Source organism: Grus americana, chromosome 3 (assembly GCF_028858705.1).
Source record: "Grus americana isolate bGruAme1 chromosome 3, bGruAme1.mat, whole genome shotgun sequence".
In the NCBI taxonomy this organism is placed as follows: Eukaryota; Metazoa; Chordata; class Aves; order Gruiformes; family Gruidae; genus Grus; species Grus americana.
Genome location: NC_072854.1, coordinates 95,321,813 through 95,335,610, shown reverse-complemented (window position 1 = coordinate 95,335,610; position 13,798 = coordinate 95,321,813). Strand labels below are relative to the sequence as shown.

Genomic DNA, 13,798 nt, shown 5'->3' with positions numbered 1-13,798 from the left:
GTTTTCCAGCATGTAATTAGGAACATATTCTCCCTGGGCGGTGATAGCTGAAGCACCGCTGCCTCCTCACTGGCCGCCTCCAGTTTCGGACTTGAAACAGAAATAAGGAAGACAAATCAGCAGTGTATTTTCTTAGGATAGTTTGTTTACAGAATAGTCACAGGTCCTGTTTCTTTAGTCAGAAATGGCAAGAAACTGTATTGAGGTAATCTCAAAATACACAAAGACTGCAGATAAATGATATATCACAATTTTGTCCCAAAAGTTTAGATTCAGAGACAGGTGCAAAAACCCAAACAGATCTCACTTCATAGCACTTTATGACCCTTTTTCGTTTCTCAGTATTTGCACTAAAGCTGGGTAAATAGTAGGCCTTGTTATATCCTTTTAAGATTAAAAACAAACCAAAACAACCCAAAACTTTTCTACACTGAGGTAAAACCAAGGCTTTCTCAACATTCCTGAGAAATTAGAGGAGGAGGAGGACAGTCCCAAAATAGCCAGTGATTTGAGTTCGGAGGCATGTACCCAGGATGTGCAAAAACTCCTCTGAACTGCAGCACCCAAGGCGAGTCTCTTGGTATTGCTATTTGGAACTGCAGCACTTTGTATAAATAATTTAATGTTCACTGGGGCAGGGACTTGAGTCTGGATCTGTCTCATGTGAATGTCCCAATCATTCAGCCATAGAGCTGGTCCATCTCTCTTGATGTAGCTATTATAGTTTGTAGAAATAAATATTAATCCAACCAAAGAGGCAGGCTATTATTAAAGCAACACTGTAAATATTCTACATACGTTTTACACTTACTCTTTCCACTTCAAAGAGCTAATAGGTAAGTCAGACTCAGCCTCCTCAGATTCTTGTCATGCATTTGCTCATCGTTACCTGGGCATCCCTGGTGAGCTCTCAGTTTTAATTCCCACATTTATACAGTGGGAATAATAAAATACGTGAACCTCTCCAGGGAGTGAAGAGACATAACTGAAATATTTGAAACACATGATGAGATCTTTGGTTGATACACAAATGTGTTTGCTATAATCATCAAAGCTTTAGTAATAGTGTTTTTTGAAGAACAAGATTTTTTGGTAGCTTAATACTAACCCTCAATTCCTGTGACTGCAGTATGTCCTCATTTCCTTTTATGCATACACAAAAGGCAGGGCGGGTCTAGATGTTCCCTTGTTTTCTCTGGAATTAAACCAAGAAAGCAGATTGTTGATGCCAAGAACCAGTGTTGAAACAGTTAAAAAAAAAAAAAAAAGAATAGAAATTTCAATCCAGCATGTGTGACTCTAAAGTCTTGTTTTGAAAAAAGCAGCTACCCCTTCCCTATCCCGATAGCTCCAAGCTGGGTTAGAGAGCAAGATAAGCACTGCCTTCAAGGCACGAGAGCGAGCCTCCCGAGAGCCGCACGCAAAACAAGGACAAGGTGAGGCATACCCAGTGGTACGTATCACTGATTACTTCATCTCTCGGTGTCAGAACTATTTAAAAGTGTGAGGAGCTTTTTTTTTTATTATTATTATATTTATTAGCATATGATACAATCTCAATTACCCTGGCAGCCTGTCCTACTGCCCACAAACTATCAGAAATACACAACACCTGCTGTGGCGTTATTCCCCAAGCAAGGAAGGGGGAAGGAGTTCTGAAGCAAAACAAGGCAAATAATTTGGGTCTGCAGGATCTGCAGTTTGGGGACTGTCAATCAAGCTTACTATTCCTCTGCTTTGGAGAGAAAAATGTGCTTCTCCTCCTGTTTCCCAGGAAGGAACAGCTGTGAGAACTGAAAATGTCTGCATCCATTTTCCTAAGTAAACACGGGAATATTTAGTTTCAGCAAAACCAGATGGTTAATGCCCTGTGAATAGGCTGGCACTTGACACTAGCAGCCAGAGTTTCACAAGAAGTGTGCGGAGCATTAGAAAGAACTCCTTTAAACTCAGGGACCCAACACATGAAAGCTGTCAGGGTAGTAACAATAGACTTATCAAAAAACCCCAACCTTTATCCAGGGATCGTCAAGTGCTCTCTAAATATTATTAATCGGACTACATAACAGTCCATGAAGTAATTAAATTTTGATACACACTTCTCACAGAGGGTTACGCTAAAGACAAGAAGGTAAATGAGCTCCTCTGGGTTATGCAGTGAGTCACGGTCTAGTCAGCGTGCTCTGACCATCCACATGTCTCTTTTCTGGCTAATGCCTCTCTAGCGTGCTGTGTCCTCAGCCATATTCCCAGGACACGATTTTTAAATGTGAAACCATTACTGTTAATAGCACAGGGACAGGATTGCGGTGTATGCAGCACACATCGCCATAGCTGGGACATCTGAGTGCTCTGTGGGGAATTTATAATATGCTGAAGAGATTTGTGAACAGCCCTCAAACCTCTTGCTAATGGCAGTCGCAATGGGTGTTAAGTGTCTGAAGATGCTTAATTATTTGGTGATTTTTATTGATTTGTGTTGTTATTGCTTAACGTCACTCTATAGTAACAAGGCATCTCTTTTTTACCAATCTGAAAGCGGCTTTCAACCACTCAGTAATTACACTGTGCAATTCCAATAGGTACACCATTTTGTTGGACTGCTGGGAGGCTGATGCAGTTTGCTCACGATTACTCACAGCTTGACGAGCGAGGCTCAGGGGGCTTCAGGCCTCGTGGTCGCTGACGGCTGCAACACGTGTTCCTGAGCCAAATCCAGACCTGCTGACTCCCCGTCACCTGCTGCATGTAAAAATAGCCTTGGGAAGGATTTCTTTTTACTTGCAATTTCAGAGTGAACCTGCCTGCGAAAGCACGTCAGTTTTCTGGATCACTTAGTGCAACGCATATTTACTGTGAATCACCAGGTACTGCTTCCCAGTCCTACAGCTGGGAACCTCAAAGTCTGTCCTGGTTGCAGGACACAGCAGAGGTCCAAAATGTCTTTTAGGTGTTGGTTTCCAGGAGAGAAGCTCCTGTGTTGGGCTCTGGTTTATCCCATCGTCTGCACGGCAGAGGGTGTGCCACTGAGCACACCTGCCCTGCAGTTGAGGCAATGCTATAATTTAATATACTTCATGATCAGCATTTTAAGAGTTTGAATTTGCTATTTCTCCATTATGTAATTACATAATAATATTAATAATAATAATTTAACTAACACAATGTACGTGGAGTTTTGCTGTTGCTTCTTATGTAAATCAGAGATATTTAGCAATATGTTACAAAACGGGTACATGTATTTCAGAGTGAGATGTAAGAGGTTACTTTGATTCAGAAAAAATAAAAAGCAGCTGTTGAGAAAACCTATTTTATAAAGAAAGAACTATTTAGTTATAAATTTTCATCCCGTGGCTCATTCACTGACGTGGAAACTGCAGCGCTTCAAGGTGTTTAAATTAAAACAAACAAACCCCACAGTATTTTCTGCCTTTTTAGAGAAATTCAGATACTTAATTTAGACTCAAAAAATGAACTGATATACAAGTGAGGAATTTGAGGCTGAATTTAGATAAAGTAACATGAATCACTAGCAAAACATTGAGGAAATAGCTAATCTCTAGGTACAAAGGAACATTTATTTCAGTTGTTAATCTGCTCATAAGCAGCAGATACTCTTTGTATTTAAAGTACACTCCAGAAGAATTAAAAAAAGAAATTTAAAGTCAAAGTTAGATATCAAAATGCATCAGATACCTTGACTTCTACTAAACTGTAACACACACTACTCGTTCGTATTAACTTCTATGGTGTTTTTATTATCTATCAAGTAAACTAATTTATCCTCATTGTTCCACAACTAGTTCACCTGCATACAGTATGGCTCAGAAGAGCAGGAGCTGGGAGAGCCCAGGTTGCTGTGATTAGTAGCGATGGCTCACACTGACAGAGTTAAGCCTAGATCCGCAAAACCTAGACTTACTCTGAAAGCCTGGGTGGGTTTAGATAAAAGGAGGCTGTTAGCTGTCCTAAGTGGGTTTTGGGGGGTGTATACTGTGGCCCCCAAAAGTGTATCCTGGGTCTGTGGAAACCCGTGGCTGGATACACAGCACTTTTTCGGTGGTGGTGACGCTGGCTGAAGGTGGTGTCCTCAAGCTCCCACCGTCCCTCCCCGCAGTGATTTGCCATCCCTGCAGTCGTGCTGGTGTGTTTGTGGGATTGCACTGCAAGCCAGATGTCTGCAGTGATCCAGAGGAATAACAACTCCCTCTGGCTCTCTGGAAAGCACAAGCTTTAACCCACGTTGCTTTGAGTGATCTGATGTATGGCACATCTCCCAAATGTGTGTGTCTCAGCCCAGCTGAGAAGACCGAGGACTGTGGTATGAGGATGAAAGGGGCAGTGGCAAACCGTGGAGGGGGACTGGCTGAGCAGCCTCCCAAAGCGACATGGTGATGTAACTGTACCCGGCGGCTGGCTAGCGGGGAGGCTGCAGCCCCAAGCTGCTGCTCTTGCATCCTACTGAGTCATCGCATGACTTCAGATAAGCCATGTGTTTTATCGTGCCTCAGCCTGCCATCTGCAAATCAGTGATAACAAAACTGAAATAATTCAGAAGAATGTAGCAAGGCTCAATTGAGGTTTGTAATATATTTTGGACTCCTTGCGTGCTACAGTAGCGCAGCGTTTAAGGTGTCGTTGTTACGGAGAGCGTGTTGCTTGTAGTGCCGTCTTCCTTTAATATTCTCTGCAAACTTGCTCTCTTCCTACTTTCATTATCAGCGCTTGGCTTTGGTGTCATTGTGTTGCTTGGACACCTTCTAATTTAAATTTCATATTTTGATTCCTGGGTGATAACTTCAAACACCAATTTTCTTCTGCTACGCTATACAGCCTTTTCCTCATTTTAATGAAACCTAGCAACCATAATGTAAATTGGAAATAACTACAGCCCATTAGACTATTGAAATCCCTGAAGATTTGAATTATTCACTATTAACAGAACTTGTATAATTATAGGTTAAGATATCACTTAGGCATTTAGCATACATCAGCTCCACTGTTAATTTTTAGCTCTTGATCTGTATTAGTAACCTCAGCTTGCTAAATTAAAGGATATGCCTCCAATTAGCCTAAATTTAACATTCAAGAACACATCTCTGGTGGGATGATGCTTATAAGTTTAGAACATCCAGGCAATTTCAGCTGAGCTACTGAGGCTCTATCACAAGTGGAAGAGAAAACATTTTCTTATAAACACTTCCATGACTTTCACAGGGGCAGAAGTAAAAGGACAAAGCTGCATTTTGCGGAAGGCCCAAAGCCAAAAGGGTTGCAGGCGCTGCAGTGCTCTGCCCCTGTAGGGACCCCAAAAAAAGCCTGGGGCCAGGGCAGAGGCAGTTGGGTCATTGAATGAGACCCCCAGAAACAAAAATACTGAGTCCAGAGCTGTCCGACTCAGACAACAAGAAAATATTGAGATACATATGCAGAGAGAGAGAGAGCAAAAACAGCCAAACCACCACAAAACAACCACCAACAAAAAAAAAGATCTTACTTTCCCAAAGAACCTTGCTGGTGTTTAACATAGCAGGCCTGAGTGGGACACTTCTGTTTGTACGCAGCACGTGTTAGCCATGTACTACAGTGCAGAAAATCAGGGCACCTGTGGGATGCGCGGTCCTTTCAGAGTTTGGTGACTTAGAAACAACGTTCTTCACGAGACAAGTTTCGGAGTTAAGCAGTGCAAATCCCTAATTCGAAGCCGAGCTCCTCTTTGGGGCTGTCCCCAGGAATTTAAAAAATTAATGACTTTCTTGAGCATATTCTTTCTAATTAAATGACCAGAAAATTTAGTGTGACAGACACTTAAAATTTCATAATCTCATCCATTAAAATATGAGCACTTCCTAACCAGAATAAACTTTAATTGGCCAGTTAGTGATCTTGACAACAGGCTTCCAGCAACCTGGGCAGTTTTAACTCTTTCCTCGGGGTCAGAAATACTGTTCCTTTGATAAAGACTCCATGTTTGTCTTTTTCTTCTGAGAGCAGCAAGATGACTTTCTGTTTGCTAAAGTATATATAAGCTCTTCTGTTTTCTCTCCTATTCCACTAGGAAGAAAAGAGTCCCACGATTCATCTGGATATGTTTTATACTGTTTGATACCTGCCTTAGATGATTAGCTTGCTCTGCATAATCCTAGGTAATCCCACTTCCACTTGTGGCAAGCCCTTTTAAAAGATGCAGCTAGGAAGTGGTTTAAGCTTTTGTGCAGATGGTTATGAGTCCATTCCCACATGCTGGCGAGAAGTTGGACTGTAAACTTAAAGCTTTTTGGTCTTGGCCAGCACTGAGAAAAGATACAGCTTTTGACAGTGTCCTCTCATCTATGCATAAATTTAATAAAAAAAATTTCAGTAAATGTCAGTGAGCTTGTTAATGAAGATAAATGCTCTACACTTGGTAGCCGTATAATTGTCATAAGCGTAATTCAAAAAACAGTTGCTAATATTGCTGAGTGTCTTCATAGGAAAGCTTTGGGCAGTAAGAAATCCTCTTCCTGGGAAATCTTCTTATAAACTTATAATGGCAACCATTACAGAGAAGGGAGAAAGCACTAAACTGGAAAATGCTATTAGAAATTGTAGTAGAATCCAAATTATTCAAAGCTTAGACATGACTCTCATAACAGCAAAGCTTGTTGCGAAGTATGGATTGTGTTGGAAACAATTGGAATCAAAAGATTACATGACTAATACCTGACTTTGTTGTACCCAGAACAAATAAAAGAAAGAGGAACATTTTCAGTTCACAGCACGCTGAGGATTTTTCTAGTTTTCTTTCATCTAGGAGATTGAACTCTATCATATAAAATCTTTTGTTGTGTAAAACATCACTGTAGTGTGTGTATATCTTTATAGTCAGACCTCCAAAAATATGTAGGTGCCTCAGTCTTAAACAGTTCCTTCTTGTGATGCCAGATTCCAAAACCATGATGCCCACAGTCACCCTATCAGCCTCTGAGCGAAGGCTCCGGTTAGTAAATCTTAGTTTTGTTACATCCTCCATGTGCTTGTAGTCCCGTTTCTGAGCATGTCCAGAGATGTTTCAGCACGGGCAGTACTGATACCTCAACATCTCCATTTCATGAGAATCCATGAACTTATCGTTCCTTTGTCTGTATAGCTTGTCCCTGATGCCAAGATTGTTTGTGTCCTATATAAAGGTCTAATATAAAATCCATTAGCAGCTCTGAGAGTAAGGACCAAAGCTTAGGTGCCCTACTGCATGGCAGGTTGCCCTAACCTCTTGTCTAAGCCCCATGACTGCAGCCCAGCTGCCTGCAGGCTGGCTTCTCTAGCAGGAGAAAATGTTTCCCTCTTTCTCAGACTATGTCATAGGTTGGGGAATACAGCATGCCCTAGGCAATGTTGTCTAGATCCCAAATCCTATTTTCCGGGTGCACTCTAGCTGACAGGTCATTCGGCAAAACTGGCCCTGTTTTGAGCTGGGTAGATGGACCCAATGATCCCCAGATCCTGCCCAGCCTATATTGCTCTCTGTACACTTCTGCGTAGTACCACCTCCAGACTAATTTAAGGCAGCTTCCTGGTTAGCACATGGGATTTTTCGTCATTCTTCAGAGGATGCTTATTCTACTCCTTGGTTGTAGGGGATGTCCGTATGTCTGTCTGTGGTGCTTTGAATCACCCTACATGGGCAGAGACCCACTTCTCAGCCCTTGCAATGCCTCTGTAGAGCTGTGCAAGTCAGCAATCTGGCTTCATCCTCTACTTCTCCTTGTTTATCTCTGAACCCTTGCAGATTTCTCTTCAAAGCCGTCAAATGTTTAAGGGGTTTGGATTTCTCTCATCTACTCTGGAATTTTACCTCTAATTACGTAGAACAAAGACTTTTCCCACTCTAATTAAACACCTTTTGCCTCAAGTGTTGATTATCTGTGTCTTTGCATGATCATTTACTTTAAAGAATTTAAAAGCATTTTCCCTCGCACGCTCTGGATGACTTGCTAGGGATACCAGTCATGCATTTAGCTCTTTTCTCTCATTAAGCCTGTCAATTTCCAAAGTATTAATGGACCGTGATCTTACTGATTTCTCTTTTTTTTCCTTGTCCTTTTCAACCCAAATACCAGAAAAAGTACAAAATAGGTGTTTCCATGTCTGATTTGCATTTTTTGGGTGGGGGGAGAGTGGAACAGGTAAATTTGGAGCTCATTAAAATAGTGATAGCAACAGTCAGAAATACAGTAGGCAGGTACTGTGCAAGCTCTGCTAGCCAGATGCTGTAATCCTTTAAATTTGACCTTCTGCCCACAGCCTTCCTGCGGGCATAAGGTCCTTCCTACACCACCACTGTGAATTGGAAGAATGAGCCAAGCTATCAACAACCCGAGCTGGTAACGCGTCCTGACACAGCATCATACAGATGCAGTCTAGCCACGCCAGCCTGGCCTCAGATAAGCACAAAAGTTTCCTGTGGCTGGTTATGGCGGCCGGAGCCGGCAGCCGTATCGTGTGAAGGAGAACCTCCTCTGTGCAGGGCGCAGCCTGCCTGGTGCCCAGTTACCATCTCACGCTGTTTTCTTAAATCCCTGTTGTCCCAGCCGTACCCATACGCTGATTACAAAGGAGGTTAGAGCTGGCACAAGTCATACAGGGAAGTGTGAGAAGTAGTCGTACGAATGTGTAAGTAAAAGTAGGACAAGGACTAATTTTTTTTGCATTTTTTGTACTTCCCAGGGCATTGCTTTTCTCATTATACCACCCCCTGCTAGTGGGTGAATCGCATCGGTGCAGTCTTTCTCTACAGTAGCAGGCCAGAGTCTCCGACAGGCTGGCGTCCTGCTGCTCGCTTCTGAACCGGGCCAGAGTCAGACCCAGTGTGTGGCTGGGGAATGGGAGGCTTTGCAAAACAAATTACACTTTGTTAAGCGGTTAGAAGGCATACTGACTTAAATAAGCACCTAGCTCCTGTTTACACTTGAAAGTTTTGTCATGCTGGTGTAGTTATGCCAGTAAACCCCTCCTACATAATTAGAGTGCTTTTTGCCTGTAAAACGCATTCCAGTTTGGCAAGTGATATAAACCATAACATCAAAACCACTTTTTTTTGCTGGTATAATTGTGTCTACGCTAGGGCTTTTGTTGAAGTAGTTATGTCATAAAAATCACCCTACACAACACAAAGCCTTGAAGTGTAAACCAAAATCTTAAACCTTGTCTACGCAGCCAGAGGTTACTGTGCTTCAATACAGTTATGGAAAATAAAGGTAGATTTGTTAGTATGTGCTGACCACAACTGAATAGTCAGCAAAGTTAAATCCCATTCAGCATCATATTAACTAACCGTGTAGCCGCTGTGGTATAATCTAATTTGATTTTTGCATAGCTGTGGTTGAACAGGGACCATTCAATCTGCCTTAAACTATATCACAGGTTAAGAGGTCCAGGGTGAAATTTGCTTTATTTCAACTTACTTTTCACTAGCTTTACCTACATGTTTCTTCTGACATAGATTACTTTGGTTTTCATCTCAGTTAAGTGTCTTAAGAGTCATTTCTCCTTTTAGGATTCTCATACTAATTTTCCATTTTTTGATGCCATGAACTGTAAACATATCTAAGATACCAATGAGGAAAAAATGTCTGTCACTTTGATGACTACTCCACTGCATCTTTAAATATAGACTCCCTAAATTTTTTTGAATCATTTTAAATTAAAATATTTGCAAGCATTAACATAGATTATCAATACAAATTACATTAATATATCTTCTTAGCTGAGTATCACTTTTTAAAGGATGTCATTAGCCACACTTAGATTAGTTTTCCCCAGTAGACCATAATTCAGTCTTGCGTTTCTAATAGTCTACCGCATTTTAATTATTTTTCTTTCACATGAGTGTTGCTAGGTTTCTTCAAAAATGCAAATGCTTTCCTTCAGAAAACAATGACACAAGTTTTTAAAACTGGCAAGGCTAGGACCTGAAGAAGCCACAGAAAATTGCTTATTCGATCACGTAGAAAACCAATGTTATCTTACACGTACAGTGCGAGTTTCACCTCATAGGAATCCAAGGTCCATCCGCTAGTGAAGGACTGGAACCAGATTTGCCCTGGAATCAGTCACAGTTTGTTAGTGAATGCAGAGGAAGTAGCTTTAGGCCTATACTAAATAAAGGAGAAACCTAATTTCTCTCCGAGTTGGAACTAATTCTGCAGTGTGATGTGGACCTGTTCAATCAGCTCTGCTTATTTTACAGATTTTGAGAATGTCCGTCGTCATGCTTTCAGTACTAGCTGAGGGTGTGATACCTGACCAGTTTGTTAGCAACAGCCGAAGCAGTAAATGCAGAACGCTACATCCTGGTTGATACCACTGGCAAATGTGACTAGACAATGTAATTACCCAAATGGGGATTCAGTTAGGGCATTGTATCTTGATGACGGAAAATATCAGGGGATTCCTGCTTGCCACACGTGGGGTTTGTGCCTCATCCCAGGCAGGTACTTTTGCTCGTTATACATTTGTACAGTGCCTGGCAAAGAGAGTCTGGTGTGTTATGTGGCCTCTGCAGGACTTTACATGAAAATAATCCTCAGAGACATCACCTCCACCACCACTGAAAGCTACAAAAAGGACAAACTTACAGGCCAAGCCAGGGACCCGATGTGCAGTGGAGCCTTGGAATGTGCTTTCGATCATGGGATATGAGGTAAATGCAGTGGCTGAAGTTTTTAGAGAACGAGAAGTCTGACACTTTGATATATTTTAGCATTGTTTTTTGACTGCAAGAACAGTAAAGGACTAGTGGCTGTTATTCCACTTCAGGCCATGGAGCCTCATATTAAAATAATGAAATTCTTGCTTCACTACTCAAGCAAACAGACCCAAGAGCATTTTTCTAAAAACAAACAAAAGTGATGCAAATGCAATTTTAATGCTGGCACTCAGCCTACTCGTGTACTGCACCCATCGCTTTTGCTTTGGTGGCAGGCTGAAATTGGAATATATATATTATAGGCCTACATAGCCGTTAAGGTCAATCCTGCCAGGCTAACAGTAGGGTTTTCTCCAACCATCTATTTACCATCTATCAGCACCATCAACATCACCACAGGAGAATATAATCTCCTCTTTGCTATAAGTGTTTGTTGTTGTCCTCTGCAGCACCAGTTGATTCCCCAGTAGAGATAATAATAAATAACACCCATAGCAGTGATATAATGCACCTGCAATTTTCCAGGAGAGGACATAAAGAATGATGCCTGTGAAAAGCAGAAACTTTCTTCTTCAAAGAATACTCTGTAATTTTGGTAAATAGCCTTAAAAAGTACAATTTAGGTGAACAAGTGGGAACTTGACAATTCAAAGGATTCGTTAGGGGTTACGTATCTTTTATTTCCAGGCTACTGCGTGAGCCTAGACCAGGTTAGTAGTGACTGAAAGTTGTTACTACCTGGCAGCCAAGGGGAGAAGAGGTGGTGGTGCTTCCCTCTCAGGTTTCTCAAGAACTGCTGACCACAACACAAAGACCCAGGACCGAACAACGCACGCAGATTAATCATCTCTTTCAGCTCTCATCTGGGAATAATCCCTTTTGATCGGGGCGGAGAAGCAATTGCCCTGCATGGGAAGCTAGCCTTGCCATTGCCCGTTCTGTACCTATCGTATGAAAAACAAGCACAGGCAGACCTACAGCCAGTCCAAATTGTCAGAGTTTGGGTCATTAATTTCAGAGTAATTACCATCACTTAAGCTGCAGAGGAGTCGGCCCAACAGGGTTTATATACATTTATGTCAGCCTGAAGATTTTTATGAGCACTACATATATTTCTCAAATATGGCTACTGTAGATTAATTGTCCCATCTTTTAAAGTCACAAAATACACTTCTCAAATGAATTGCATTGGATTTTTTCCACTCTCTTACTATAACAGATTTCAAACTTCCACATTAATTTTACAGCACATAGGAGCAAAACACATAGGTTTAGATTTTTTACAGTGCCTTATGGCATTTCTTGCTGGAAAAGCACTTTTAATGTTAGGAGTGTTTTCTCTTTTTTCTGTGCATGCATTCATAAATCCAGTCTTGAATTCTGATATTTTTGTCCTTCTCAACCTTTGGTAGATATGAACAGGACATACTGCAGTACTCACAGAATTCCTATTTCACTGCAACCTTGTAACTTGCATCTATAAATCACATAACCCGTTCTCTTGCTAGTATAAGGTACGTTTCCCCAACAAATGACATACTGGATATTGATTGTATTAAACTCTAAGACAAAAACTCAAGAAAAAGTACACCCATTGTTACATATTACAAGACATGGACAGACACCTTTTTAACTGTCTCGAAGGAAGAAGCACAGTTGTAGTCTTGTTGCATAATAAAAGCCATTTCTACTGCTCCATGGCACATGAACAGCAACAAACAGACTTTGTGATTAATGAAATTAACTAATTAAAACCTTTGCCAACCTGATTTGAGTATTTAGTTAGTCAAAGCAGTTGTTTACTTCCCATATGACAAAGCAACAGGGATTACTGTAAGTAATTAGAAGTAACAGTAAATAATTTGGGGAGTATGGGCTTTACGAATGTTCCTTGAATGTTTGAACAATAGATGAAAAAACTCCTCCAAATGTGAATAAACCTCCATGTTTCCCTGCCCTCAGTTTCTGGGTGCGAGCCGTAATGCCCGGGTGGTTCAGGTTTGCTCCGGTGCGGGCGAGAGGAGGGGACACGAAACCCGCGTGACCGGGGCTGCCGGCCAAGCTCCCTGCTTGCGGCACACCTCTGCAGCACGCGGGGGTGTTTTCAGCGCTGTAGGGCACCCAAAGACAAGCTGGGGGAAGAGCCTGGGCAAGCGGAGGATTTGCGTCTCCCCATGGAGAACGTGGGGTGATGACAGAGACCTGGCGTGTCCCACGGCTCAAGGCTGGCTCGTGGTCCGCGCTGTGATCGACCTGAACAGCACAAGTCGGCGCAGTGAACAGCACCGCGTCTGCCTTTTGGTGTCCTTAATCAAGATGATCCAGCATCCCTTTTCCATCTCTGCAACTGCCATTACTATTTCATAGCAGTGTGGTGCCACACATCTTTTCACCTGCCTAGAGCCTTTAACACACAAACCATATAAAATAAAACCCCAAAGCATCTCATCCTAGCCACAGTGGTAAGCAGTTTCTCATCATATACACGGTAGGTTTTCAGCAAAGAAATATTTCTTTGCAGGAGAGGTACGGGGACCTATCGATCTACTGACTTCAACGTCAGCTTATCTGACTGATCACGCTTAACATCCCAAAAGTTTCTCTATTGCTGACTACCCTACTTTTCCAGTAGCTTAGCAGCCTGGGTTCCTGATGGGGGATTTACTCAAGAAACGTGCAATTTTTCCAAGTAGTGTTTTCTCTTGCAAACACCTACCTTGCCGGTGAGAAATTCCATGCTCATTAGTGACTCTGGCTTCACAGTGGACCAAATATATGCTTTGTGTACTTTTAAGAAGATTTGGTGCTCTTGACTGGAGCTGCGAATAAAACTGGCTGAAACACAGAACTGCCTTTGGCTTCAAGGAAAAAAGTTCACTCAAGTCAAAGTCTGATGAACATAATGCAGGGGAAAGTAAATTTTGCCTGGGTTGAATTTCAGCTTGGAAGAAAGGCAAATTGAAAACATGCATAGGCTTGAAGAATAATTCCATAAACTAAGAAAAGCTACCTTATCAGATAAGCTTTCGCATTAATTTTTTATCCAGTCTCATTCAAAAGAAGTTAATTTCTTTGGTGCCAACAGATTGTGTTAAGATTAATTCCGAACCC

General features: G+C 41.7%; 1 long non-coding RNA gene across 2 annotated transcripts in view; it reads right to left on the bottom strand.

Moving 5' to 3' along the window:
- The window catches only part of LOC129205103 (uncharacterized), a 32,260-nt gene that overhangs the window by 1,974 nt on the left and 16,488 nt on the right, over nucleotides 1–13,798 (bottom strand). Inside the window, exons 4-5 of one of the 2 annotated variants that reach the window (XR_008576612.1) lie at nucleotides 2,640–2,742; nucleotides 1,109–1,195 (exon numbers count right to left, since the gene is read on the bottom strand). This is a non-coding gene — a long non-coding RNA (uncharacterized LOC129205103). Of the gene's footprint in view, nucleotides 1–1,108; nucleotides 1,196–2,639; nucleotides 3,797–13,798 lie in introns of those variants that run through there. The other variant, XR_008576611.1, reaches the window with a different exon arrangement.